The 12025-nt window shown below is 36.0% G+C and overlaps 1 protein-coding gene across 1 annotated transcript in view; it reads left to right on the top strand.

Annotated features, from left to right (window-relative positions):
- Positions 1-3731, top strand: part of METTL25 (methyltransferase like 25) — a 256001-nt gene extending 252270 nt beyond the window's left edge. Inside the window, exon 13 of the mRNA XM_057556528.1 lies at positions 3655-3731. The gene's annotated coding sequence lies outside the window, so the exon portion shown is untranslated. The remainder of the gene's footprint in view (positions 1-3654) is intronic.
- The last annotated feature ends 8294 nt before the right edge of the window (positions 3732-12025 follow it).

The raw sequence follows: 12025 nt of genomic DNA, 5'->3' as shown, positions 1-12025 counted from the left end.
GAAGCTTTATTCTGAAGTCAGCTTCAAAAAGACTTTTGCTGGCAACAAATGATCTTGTTCGTGGTCTCTATAACTGGGTTACATTTAAAAATGTGGTACCATTTTTCACTTATAGAGACCACCAATATAATTTTAGTATGTTCTAGAATGTTCTTCATTGTTGTTATTTTAATTATGTACATGTTCCACTACCTGACATGGGGCTCTGGACATGCTACCCCAAAACATGGAACCTTGGCATATTGAAGATTTTAAAATGAAGGAGTTTGAGAAAACAGCAGAAGCAGGAAAGTCAATGTGACCTTCCTCACTACTTCTCCCCTGAAATGGGGTCATAAAAACCTCAGGTGAGAGGTGCCCTTCCTATCCCCGGAGGAAAGGAGGAGCATCCTTATCTCCAAAAACTGGAATCTGAGAAGAATGTGAACAAACAGGCCTTGCTAAATGTCTCCAGTTTTTTATATTTACCTTATACTCTTTAACCTATCATATTCCTCCACAACTGTTGCTGATGAAAATAATCAATGAACAGTCACTAATAAGAATAGAAAAGAGTTTTATTTGAGCAAACTGAGGACTAGCCTGGAAGCCTGCTTCCCAGATTACTCTGAGAAACTTCTCCGGAGAAGCAGGGTTTTCAGCACAGTTTTTTTATCTGGTCAAAGAACGTTAAACACGTCAGGGTTATGTTTCTTCAAGCTTTCAAAAAAAAAAAGGAACAGTCCAGCACGTACACAGCAAGTCAACATGGCCTTGACACCTGGGAAGGGAATCAAAGGAGTACAAGTATTGGCGTCTCAGGAAGAGAGACATTTAATCTTTATTTTTAATATGGACCATCTTTACTTTTGGTCATGTGTTCTTTCCTCTAATAATTAAAGCACATGTACAATGTATGTTTGATAGGCCACAAACAGGCTATGTTAGTTAGCATAAAATTCAAGTTAGCTCAGGTATAAGCCAGAATGACTCCCCCATACCTCAGTATGTGAAAGTTTCTTTTATCGCTGTCCATTCTTCATCAAACCTAGCATAAACGCTCATGCCTAACTGCTTTTGTGGGTCTTCATTTCCTATGAAGTCTCCTACGTTATGCTTTTCTCCTGTTAATCTGTCTTTGTCAGTTTAATTTTCAGATCCAGCCAGAGACTCTAAGAAGGTCGAGGAAATTTTTTTTCTTTCCCTACACCTGATTATGGCCAAGATGTTGGTTTCAACTTCGGCTTTTCCTTTTTTCTCTCCATTCTACTACCTCATGAGACAATAATTCCCTCTATCCATTATCAAGTCACCGCTCAGTGACCTGGGATGAATTTTCCAAATTGAGGATTATCCATTCTTTTCCTTTTTCTCTTCTGCTTCGTGTCCTTTCACATTCTAGTAATTAACCAATACTTTCAAAGATCCAGTGGAAAGTGGGGGGGAGGGGGTAATGAAGTCAATTCTGCTGCTTATTAGGAATTCTCATAAAGTATAACAGAAACCAAGAGCTAAAATGAGATTTTTCTCTGCATTGCCTCCACATCATTAGCATGAAGAATCAAGAGCTAGCTGAACACTGATAAGTGAGCCAGTAGTTTAGAATTGTCCTGAGGCAATTTTCAATTTTCTGGTTCCTTTCTTTGTAAGTAATTCTCTTCTCTATAGATGCACTTAGTATTGCTCTCACATTTACCCCTCTTTCAGGAGAGTAGGTCTTCATCCTTGTGTAGCAAAGATTTGTAGTATTTCTTTTAAGATTTTTATCAAGACCTCAAAAAAAACTTGCATCTACAACACATATTGTATTAGTTTGGATTTTTTAGTTGTAAGTAACAAAACAGCTTGAACTAGTTAAGGTGCAAAGGTTGATTTATTGGAAAGACGCTGAAGTATCTCCCGAAATGAAAATAACTAAAACAAACAGGATGGCTGCAGAGTCAATGGGAACTAAAAATGAAGATTCTCCTGTAGTATCTCTCTTTTTTTTTTTGCTTTTTTTCTGGATGTTGGCCTTCTTCTTTCAAGCTTTCTCCCTGGAGAAAGGACATGGTTGCAGTGACTTTGGGGGGTCACACCCTTAAGGTTCCATGACCAGAGAGGACAGGGAACTTTCCCCATAAGATATAATTAGAAAACCTGGGGAGGGACAATGCTCTGGTTCAGGCTGGTTTAGCTTCTCATTCCCAGCCTTATTACTAATCAGATGTTATTGGGGCAGTTTCTTTTTATCCTTATTAGTTGTTTTTTAAAACAACTAATACGGATAAAATTTTTAAAAACATTTTTAAAATATTACTTTTTTTTAACTACAAAGCAATTTTATTTTATTTGTTTTCCTTCCAGTTTTATTGAGATATAATTGACATACAGCACTGGAGAAGTTTGAAGGGTATAGCATAAGGATTTGACTTACGTACATCATAGAACAATTACCACAATAAGTTTACGGAGCATCCAGCATCTCATATAGATATAAAAGAAAAGAAAAAAACATTTTTTTCCCTTGTGATGAGAACTCTTAGGTTTCACGCTCTTAACGACTTTCATATATAGAATACAGCAGTGTTAATTATATTTATCATGTTGAACATTACATCCCAAGTGCTGATTTATTTATTTATTTATTTATTTTTAAAATTATTATTTATTTATTTATTTATTATTTGGGGGGGCTGTGTTGGGTCTTCGTTTCTGTGCGAGGGCTTCCTCTAGCTGCAGCAAGCGGGGGGCCACTCTTCATCGCGGTGCGCGGGCCTCTCACTATCGCGGCCTCTCTTGTTGCGGAGCACAGGCTCCAGACGCGCAGGCTCAGTAGTTGTGGCTCACGGGCCTAGTTGCTCCGCGGCATGTGGGATCCTCCCAGACCAGGGCTCGAACCCGTGTCCCCTGCATTGGCAGGCAGATTCTCAACCACTGCGCCACCAGGGAAGCCCGCTGATTTATTTTATAACTGTAATTTTTAATCTTTTGACAGCCTTCCTCAAATTACCCCACCCCCCTGTGGTAACGACAAATCTGATCTTTTTTTTCTATGAGTTAGTTGGTTTGTTTGTTTTTGAAGTATAATTGACCTACAATGCTATGTTAGTTCCTGTAATAAAACTTAGTGATTTGGTATGTCTATACATTTTAAAATGAGCATAATGATTAGGTCTAGTTACGATATGTCACCATACAAAAACATTGCATAGTTATTGATTATATTCCCCACACTGTACATTTCATAACTGTGACTCATTATTTGGCACCTAGAATTTTGTACCTCTTAATCTCCCTGGCCTATTTCTCTCCTCTCATCTCCCTAACCCCCTCCCCTCTGGCAACCACCTGTTTATTCTCTGTATCTATGAATCTGTTTTTGTTTAGCTGTTTGTTCATTTGGGTTTTTTTAAATTCCACACATACAGTATTTGTCTTTTTCTGTTCAACTTATTTCACTTAGCATAATATCCTCTAGGTCCATCCATATTGTCACAAATATCAAGATTTCATTCTTTTCTATGGCTGAGTAATATTCCATTGAGTATGTGCATATATATACCTTATCTTCTTTATCCAGTCACCTATTGATGGGCACATGGGTTGCTTCCATATCTTGCCTATTGTAAATAATGCATCAAAGAATATTGGGGTGCATGTATCTTTTCTAATTAGTGTTTTTATTTTCTTCAGATAAATCCCCAGGAGTGAAATTACTGGATCATTTGGTAGTTCTCTTTTTAATTTTTTGAGGAATCTCCTTCCTGTTTTCCACAGTGGCTGCACCAATTTACATTCTCACCAACAGAGCATGAGGTTTCCCTTTTCTACACATCCTCGGCAACACTTGTGTTTTGTTGTTTTTTTGATAAAAGCCATTCTGACAGGTGTGAGGTGGCTTTTCTCACCATGGCTTTGATTTGAATTTCCCTGATGATTAGTGATGTTGAGCATTTTTTCATATGCCTGTTGGCCATCTGTATGTCTTCTTTGGAAAAATGTCTATTCGGATCTTCTGGCCATTAAAAAATTTTTTTTTGATGTTGAATTGTATGAGTTCTTTATATGTTTTGGATATTAACCCCTTATTAGATATATTGTTTGCAAATATCTTTTCCCATTCAGTAGGTTGGTTTTTCATTTTGTTGCTAGTTTCTGTCACTGTGCAAAAGCTTTTAGTTTGATGTAGTCCATTTGTTTATTTTTGCTTTTGTTGCCCTTGCCTGAAGAGAGTATCCAAAAAAAATATTACTAAGACAAATGAGAGTACTGCCCTATGTTTTCTTCTAGAAGTTTTATGGTTTCAGGTCTTATGTTTAAGCTTTTAATCCATTTTGCATTTATTTTTGTGCATGGTATGAGAGAGTAGTCCAGTTTGATTCTTTTGCATGCAGCTGTCCAGTTTCCCCAACACCATTTATTGAAGAAGCTGTCTTTTCCCCATTGTTTATTCTTGACTCCTTTGTCATAGATTAATTGCCCATGTAAATATGGGTTCATTTCTGGGCTCTCTATTCTGTTCCACTGATTTATGTGTCTGTTTTTGTGCCAATACCATACTGTTTTGATTATTGTAGCTTTGTAGTATAGCATGAAATCAGGGAGCATGATATCTCCAGGTTTGTTCTTTCTCAAGATTATTTTGGCTATTTGGGGTCTTTTGTATTTCCATACACATTTTAGAATTATTTGTTCTAGTTCTGTGAAAAATGTCATTGGTGTTTTGATAGGAATTGCATTGAATCTGTAGACTGCCTTGGAAAGTATGGCCATTTAAACAATATTAATTCTTCCAAACCATGGACACGGTATATATTTCCATCTGTTTGTGTCATCTTCAATTTCTTTCATCAGTGTCTTATAGTTTTCCAAGTACAGTTCCTTTACCCACTTAGTTAGATTTCTTCCTAGGTTTTTTTTTTTTTTTTTGATGGAATTATAAATGGGATAGTTTTCTTAATTTCTCTGATAGTTCATTGTTAGTGTGTAGAAATACAACATATATCTGTATATTAATTTTATATCCTGCAAATTTACTGAATTCATTGATGAGCTCTAGTAGTTTTTTGGTTGCATCTTGAGGATTCTATGTATCATACCACGTCATCTGCAAACAGAGACAGTTTTACTTCTTTCTTTCCAATTTGGATCCCTTTTATTTGTTTTTCTTATCTGATTGCTGTGGCAAGGACTTCCAATACTATGTTGAATAAAAGTGGCGAGAGGGAGCATCCTTGCCTTGTTCCTGGCATTAGAGGAAATGTTTTCAGCTTTTCACTGTTGAGTATGATATTAGCAGAGGGCTTGTTATATATGGCCTTCATTATACTGAGTTATGTTCCCTCTATACCCACTTTGTTGAGAGTTTTTATCATAAATGGATGTTGAATGTTGTCAAAAGCTTTTTTTGCATCTAGTGAGATGATCATATGATTTTCATTCTTCAGTTTGTTAATATGGTATATCACATTGATCAATTTATGGGTATTGCATCACACTTGCATCCCAGGGATAAATCCCATGTGATCATGGTGTATGGTCCTATTAAAGTATTGTTGAATTCGGTTTGATAATATTTTGTTGAGGATTTTTGTATCTATGTTCATCAGTGATATTGGCCTGTAATTTTCTTTTTTCATGATATCTTTGTCTGGTTTTGTTGTCAGGAAGATGTTGGCATTGTAGAATAAATTCAGAAGAATTCCTTCCTCTGCAATTTTTTGGTATCGTTTGAGAAGGATAGGTGTTAACTCTTCCCAAAATATTTGGTAGAATTTACATGTGAAGCCATCTGGCCCTGGACTTTTGTTTTTTGGGAATTCTTTTATTAATGACTCGATTTCATTACTGGTAATTGGTCTATTCATATTTTCTTTTTCTTCCTGGATCAGGCTTAGGAGATGGAACATTTCTAGGAATTTGTCTGTTTCTTCTAGGTTGTCCATTTTATTGGTGTATAATTGTTCATAGTAATCTCTTACGATCCTTTGTATTTCTATGTGTTGCTTGTAACTACCCCTTTTTCATTTCTGATTTATTGATTTGGGCCCTCTCTTTCTTTTTCTTGATGAGTCTGACTAAGGGTTTATCAATTTTATTTATCTTTTAAAAGATCCAGCTCTTAGTTTCATTAATCATTTCTAGTGCTTTTTATCTCTATTTTATTTATTTCTGCTCTGGTCATTAAGATTTCTTTCCTTGTACTGACTTTGGGTTTTGTTTTTTCTTCTTCTAGTTTCTTTAAGTGTAAATTTAGGTTGTTTATTTGAGATTGTCCTTATCTCTTGAGGTAGGCTTGGATTGCTATAAATTTCCCTCTTAGAAATGCTTTTATTGCATCCCATAGATTTTATTTTATTAAAAAAATTTTTAATACCTTTATTGGAGTATAATTGCTTTACAGTGTTGTGTTAGTTTCTCTTTCACAACAAAGTGAACCAGCTATAAGTATACATATATCCCCATATCCCCTCGCTCTTGAGCTTCCCTCCCATCCTCCCTATCCCACCCCTCTAGGTCGTTAAAAGCATCAAGTTGATCTCCCTGTGCTACGCAGCAGCTTCCCACTAGATATCCACTTTACATTTGGTAGTGTATATATGTCAATGCTATTCTCTCACTTCGTCCCAGCTGCCTCTTCCCCACCATGTCCTCAAGTCCATTCTCTGCGTCTGCATCTTTATTCCTGCTATGCCACTAGGTTCAGCAACACCGTATTTTTAGATTCCATATATGTGCATTGGCATATGGTATTTGGTTTTCTCTTTCTGACTTACTTCACTCTGTATGACAGACTCTAGGTCCATCCACCTCACTACAAATAACTCAATTATTTTTCCTTTTTATGGCTGGGTAATATTCCATTGTATATATGTGCCACATTTTCTTTACCCATTCATCTGTCATTGGACATTTAGGTTGCTTCCATGTCCTGGCAATTGTAAATAGTGCTGCAATGAATATTGTGGTACATGTATCTCTTTGAATTATGGTTTTCTCAGGATATATGCCCAGTAGTGGGATTGCTGGGTCATATGGTAGTTCTATTCTTAGATTTTTAAGGAACCTCCATACTGATCTCCATAGTGGTTGTTTCAATTTACATTCCCATCAATAGTGCAAGAGGGTTCCCTTTTCTCCACACCCTCTCCAGCATTTATTGTTTGTATATTTTTGATGATGGCCATTCTGACCAGTGTGAGGTGATACCTCATTGTAGTTCTGATTTGCGTTTCTCAACTGATTAGTGATGTTGAGCATCCTTCCATGTGTTTGTTGGCAATCTGTATATCTTCTTTAGAGAAATGTCTATTTAGGTCTTCTGCCCATTTTTGGATTGGGTTGTTTGATTTTTGATATTGAGCTGCATGAGCTGCTTGTAAATTTTAGAGATTAATCCTTTGTCAGTTGCTTCATTTGCAAATATTTTCTCTAATTCTGAGGATTGTCTTTTCCTTTGTTTGTAGTTTCCTTTGCTTTGCAAAAGCTTTTAAGTTTCATTAGGTCCCATTTGTTTATTTTTTTTTTAATTTCCATTTCTCTAGGAGGTGAGTCAAAGAGGATCTTGCTGTGATTTATGTCATAGAGTGTTTCTACTATGTTTTCCTCTAAAAGTTTTATAGTGTCTGGACTTACATTTAGGTCTTTAATCCATTTTGAGTTTATTTTTGTGTATGGTGTTAGGAAGTGTTCCAATTTCATTCTTTTACCTGTAGCTGTCCAGTTTTCCCAGTACCACTTATTGAAGAGGCTGTCTTTTCTCCACTGTATATTCTTGCCTCCTTTATCAAAGATAAGGTGACCATATGTGTGTGGGTTTATCTCTGGGCTTTCTATCCTGTTCCGTTGATCTATAGATCTGTTTTTGTGCCAGTACCATACTCTCTTGATTACTGTAGCTTTGTAGTATAGTCTGAAGTCAGGGATTCTGATTCCTCCAGCTCCGTTTTTCTTTCTCAAGATTGCTTTGGCTATTCGGGGTGTTTTGTGTTTCCATACAAATTGTGAAATTTTTTGTTCTAGTTCTGTGAAAAATGCCACTGGTAATTTGATAGGGATTGCATTGGGTCTGCAGATTGCTTTGGGTAGTATAGTCATTTTCACAATGTTGATTCTTCCAATCCAAGAACGTGGTATATCTCTCCATCTGTTTGTATCACCTTTAATTCTTTCATCAGTGTGTTATAGTTTTCTGCACACAGGTCTTTTGCCTCCTTAGGTAGGTTTATTCCTAGGTATTTGATTCTTTTTGTTGCAGTGGTGAATGGGAGTGTTTCCTTAATTTCTCTTTCTTATTTTTCATCATTAGTGTATAGGAATGTAAGAGACTGATGTGCATTAATTTTGTATCCTGCTACTTTACCAAATTCATTGATTAACTCTGGTAGTTTTCTGGTAGCATCTTTCAGATTCTCTATGTATAGTATCATGTTATCTGCAAACAGTGACATCTTTACTTCTTTTCCAGTTTGGATTCCTTTTATTTCTTTTTCTTCTTTGATTGCTGTGGCTAAAACTTCCAAAACTATGTTGAATAATAGTGGTGAGAGTGAGCACCCTTGTCTTTTCCTGATGTTAGATGAAATGGTTTCAGTTTTTCACCATTGAGAACGATGTTGGCTGTGGGTTTGTCATATATGGCCTTTATTATGTTGAGGTAAGTTCTCTCTATGCCTACTTTCTGGAGAGTTTTTATCATAAATTGGTGTTGAATTTTGTCAAAAGTTTTTTCTGCATCTACTGAGATAATCACATGGTTTTTATCCTTCAGTTTCTTAATACAGTGCATCACATTGATTGACTTGCGTATATTGAAGAATCTTTGCATTCCTGGGATAAACCCCACTTGTTCATGGTGTATGATCCTTTTAAAGTGCTTTTGGATTCTGTTTGCTAGTATTTTGTTGATGATTTTTGCATCTATGTTCATTAGTGATATTGGCCTGTAGTTTTCTTTTTTTGTGACATCTTTGCCTGGTTTTGGTATCAGGGTGATGGTGGCCTCGTAGAATGAGTTTGGGAGTGTTCCTCCCTCTGCTATATTTTGGAAGAGTTTGAGAAGGATAGGTGTTAGCTCTTCTCTAAATGTTTGATAGAATTTGCCTGTGAAGCCGACTGGTCCTGGGCTTTTGTTTGTTGGAAGACTTTTAATCACAGTTTCAATTTCAGTGCTTGTGATTGGTCTGTTTATATTTTCTATTTCTTCCTGTTTCAATCTCAGAAGGTTGTGCTTTTCTAAGAATTTGTCCATTTCTTCCAGGTTGTCCATTTTATTGGCATATAGTTGCTTGTAGTGGTCTTTCATGATCCTTTGTATTTCTGCGGTGTCAGTTATTACTTCTCCTTTTTCATTTCTAATTCTGTTAATTTGGGTCTTCTCCCTTTTTTTCCTAAGGAGTCTGGCTAATGGTTTATCAATATTGTTTATGTTCTCAAAGAACAAGCTTCTAGTTTTATTGATCTTTGCTATTGTTTCCTTCATTTCTTTTTCATTTATTTCTAATCTGATCTTTATGATTTCTTTCCTTCTCCTCACTTTGGTCTTCTTTCTCTAATTGCTTTAGGTGTAGGGTTAAGTTGTTTATTTGAGATTTTTCTTCTTTCTTGTGGTAGGATTCTATTGCTATAAACATCCCTCTTAGAACTGCTTTTGCTGCATCCCATAGGTTTGGGGTTGTCATTTTTTCATTGTCATTTGTATCTAGGTGTTTTTTGATTTCCTCTTTGATTCTTCAGTGATCTCTTGGTTGTTTAGTAGCATATTGTTTAGCCTCCTTGTGTTTGTATTTTTCCAGTTTTTTTCCTGAAATTGATATCTAGTTTCATAGCATTGTGGTCACAAAAGATGCTTTATACGATTTCAATTTTCTTAAATTTACTGAGGCTTGATTTGTGACCCTAGATGATGTGATCTATCCTGGAGAATGTGCCATGAGCAATTGAGAAGAAAGTGTATTCTGTTGTTTTCAGATGGAATGTCCTACAAATATCAATTATGTCCACCTGGTCTAATGTGTTATTTAAAGCTTGTGTTTCCTTATTTATTTTCTGTTTGGATGATCTCTCCATTGGTGTAAGTGGGGTGTTAAAGTCACCCACTATTATTGTGTTACTGTTGATTTCCCCGTTTATGGCTGTTAGCATTTGCTTTATGTATTGAGGTGCTCCTATGTTGGGTGCATAGATATTTACAATTGTTACATCTTCTTCTTGGATTGATCTCTTGATCATTGTATAGTGTCCTTCCTTGTCTCTTATAATAGTCTTTATTTTAAAGTCTGTTTTGTCTCATATGAGAATTGCTACTCCAACTTTCTTTTGATTTCCAATTGCATAGAATATCTTTTTCCATCCCCTCACTTCCAGTCATTATGTGTCCCTAGGTCTGAAGTGGGTCTCTTGTAGACAGCATGTACGGGTCTTGTTTTTCTATCCATTCAGCCAGTCTGTGTCTTTTGGTTAGGGCATTTAATCCGTTTACACTTAAGGTAATTATTGATAAGTATGTTCCTATTACCATTTTCTTAATTGTTTTGGGTTTGTTTTTGTAAGTCTTTTCCTTCTCTTGTGTTTCCTGCCAAGAGAAGTTCCTTTAGCATTTGTTGTAAAGCTGGTTTGGTGGTGCTGAATTCTCTTAATTTTTGCTTGTCTGTAAAGCTGTTGATTTCTCCGTTGAATCTGAATGAGATCCTTGCTGGGTAGTGTAATATTGGTTGTAGGTTTTTCCCTTTCATCACTTTAAATATATCTTGCCACTCCCTTCTGGCCTGTAGATTTTCTGATGAAAGACCAGCTGTTAACCTTATAGGGATTCCCTTGTATGTTATTTGTTGCTTTTCCCTTGTTGCTTTTAATATTTTTTCTTTGTATTTAATTTTTGATAGTTTGATTAATATGTGTCTTGGCCTGTTTCTCTTTGGGTTTATCCTGTATGGGACTCTCTGTGCTTCCTGGACTTGATTGACTATTTCCTTTACCATGTTAGGGAAGTTTTTGACTATAATCTCTTCAAATATTTTCTCAGACCCTTTCTTTTTTTCTTCCTCTTCTGGGATGCCTATGATTCGAATGGTGGTGCATCTAATGTTGTCCCAGATGTCCCTGAGACTGTCCTCCATTCCTTTCATTCTTTTTTCTTTATTCTGCTCCCTGGCAGTTATTTCCACCATTTTATCCTCACTTATCCGTTCTTCTGTCTCAGTTATTCTGCTATTGATGCCTTCTAGAGTATTTTTAGTTTCAGTTATTGTGTTGTTCATCACTGTTTGTTGGCTCTTTAGTTCTTCTAGATCTTTGTTAAATGTTTCTTGTATTTTCTCCATTCTGTTTCCGAGATTTTGGATCATCTTTACTATCATTACTCTGAATTCTTTTTCAGGTAGCTTGCCTATTTCATCTTCATTTTTTTGGTCTTGTAGGTTTTTACTTTGCTCCTTCATCAACATATTTTTTTGTCATTTCATTTTTTATTCTTTTGATGGGTTGTGCTATATCCCTGTCTTACTAGTTGTTTGGCCTGAGGCGTCCAGCACTGGAGTTTGCAGACAGTTGGATAGAGCTGGGTCTTGGTGCTGAGTTTAGGACCACTGGGAAGCATCACTCCAATTAATATTCCCTGTGGTGTGAGGTTCTCTGTTAGTCCAGTGGTTTAGACTCAGAGCTCCCACCACAGGAGCTCGGGCCTGACCTCCAGCCTGGGAACCAAGATCCCGCAAGCTGCATGGTGCAACAAAAAAAAAAAAATAAAGAAAGAAAGAAAAAAAGGAGCAGTACAATATCAAAGAATAAAAAACAAAATAAAATTAGAAAGATAAAAAATATATTAGGAAAAATAAAAATATAATTGAAACAACTGCAACAAGGTAAAATAAAACCACAACAGAAAAAAGAAAAAAAAGGGGGAGAGGTGTGGGGGGAACAAGCCAAAAGGAGAGAACAATAACAAAGTATAAAGAATAAAATAAAATTAGAAAAATAAAAGATTTATTAGGAAAAATAAAAATATAAATGAATCAACAACAATGAATCAACAAGGTAAAACAGAATCCCAATCTAAAAGAGGAAA

Source organism: Balaenoptera acutorostrata, chromosome 11 (assembly GCF_949987535.1).
Source record: "Balaenoptera acutorostrata chromosome 11, mBalAcu1.1, whole genome shotgun sequence".
Classification (NCBI taxonomy): Eukaryota; Metazoa; Chordata; class Mammalia; order Artiodactyla; family Balaenopteridae; genus Balaenoptera; species Balaenoptera acutorostrata.
Note: the sequence above shows the minus strand (reverse complement) of the source record. Positions and strands in the feature narration are given on the sequence as shown.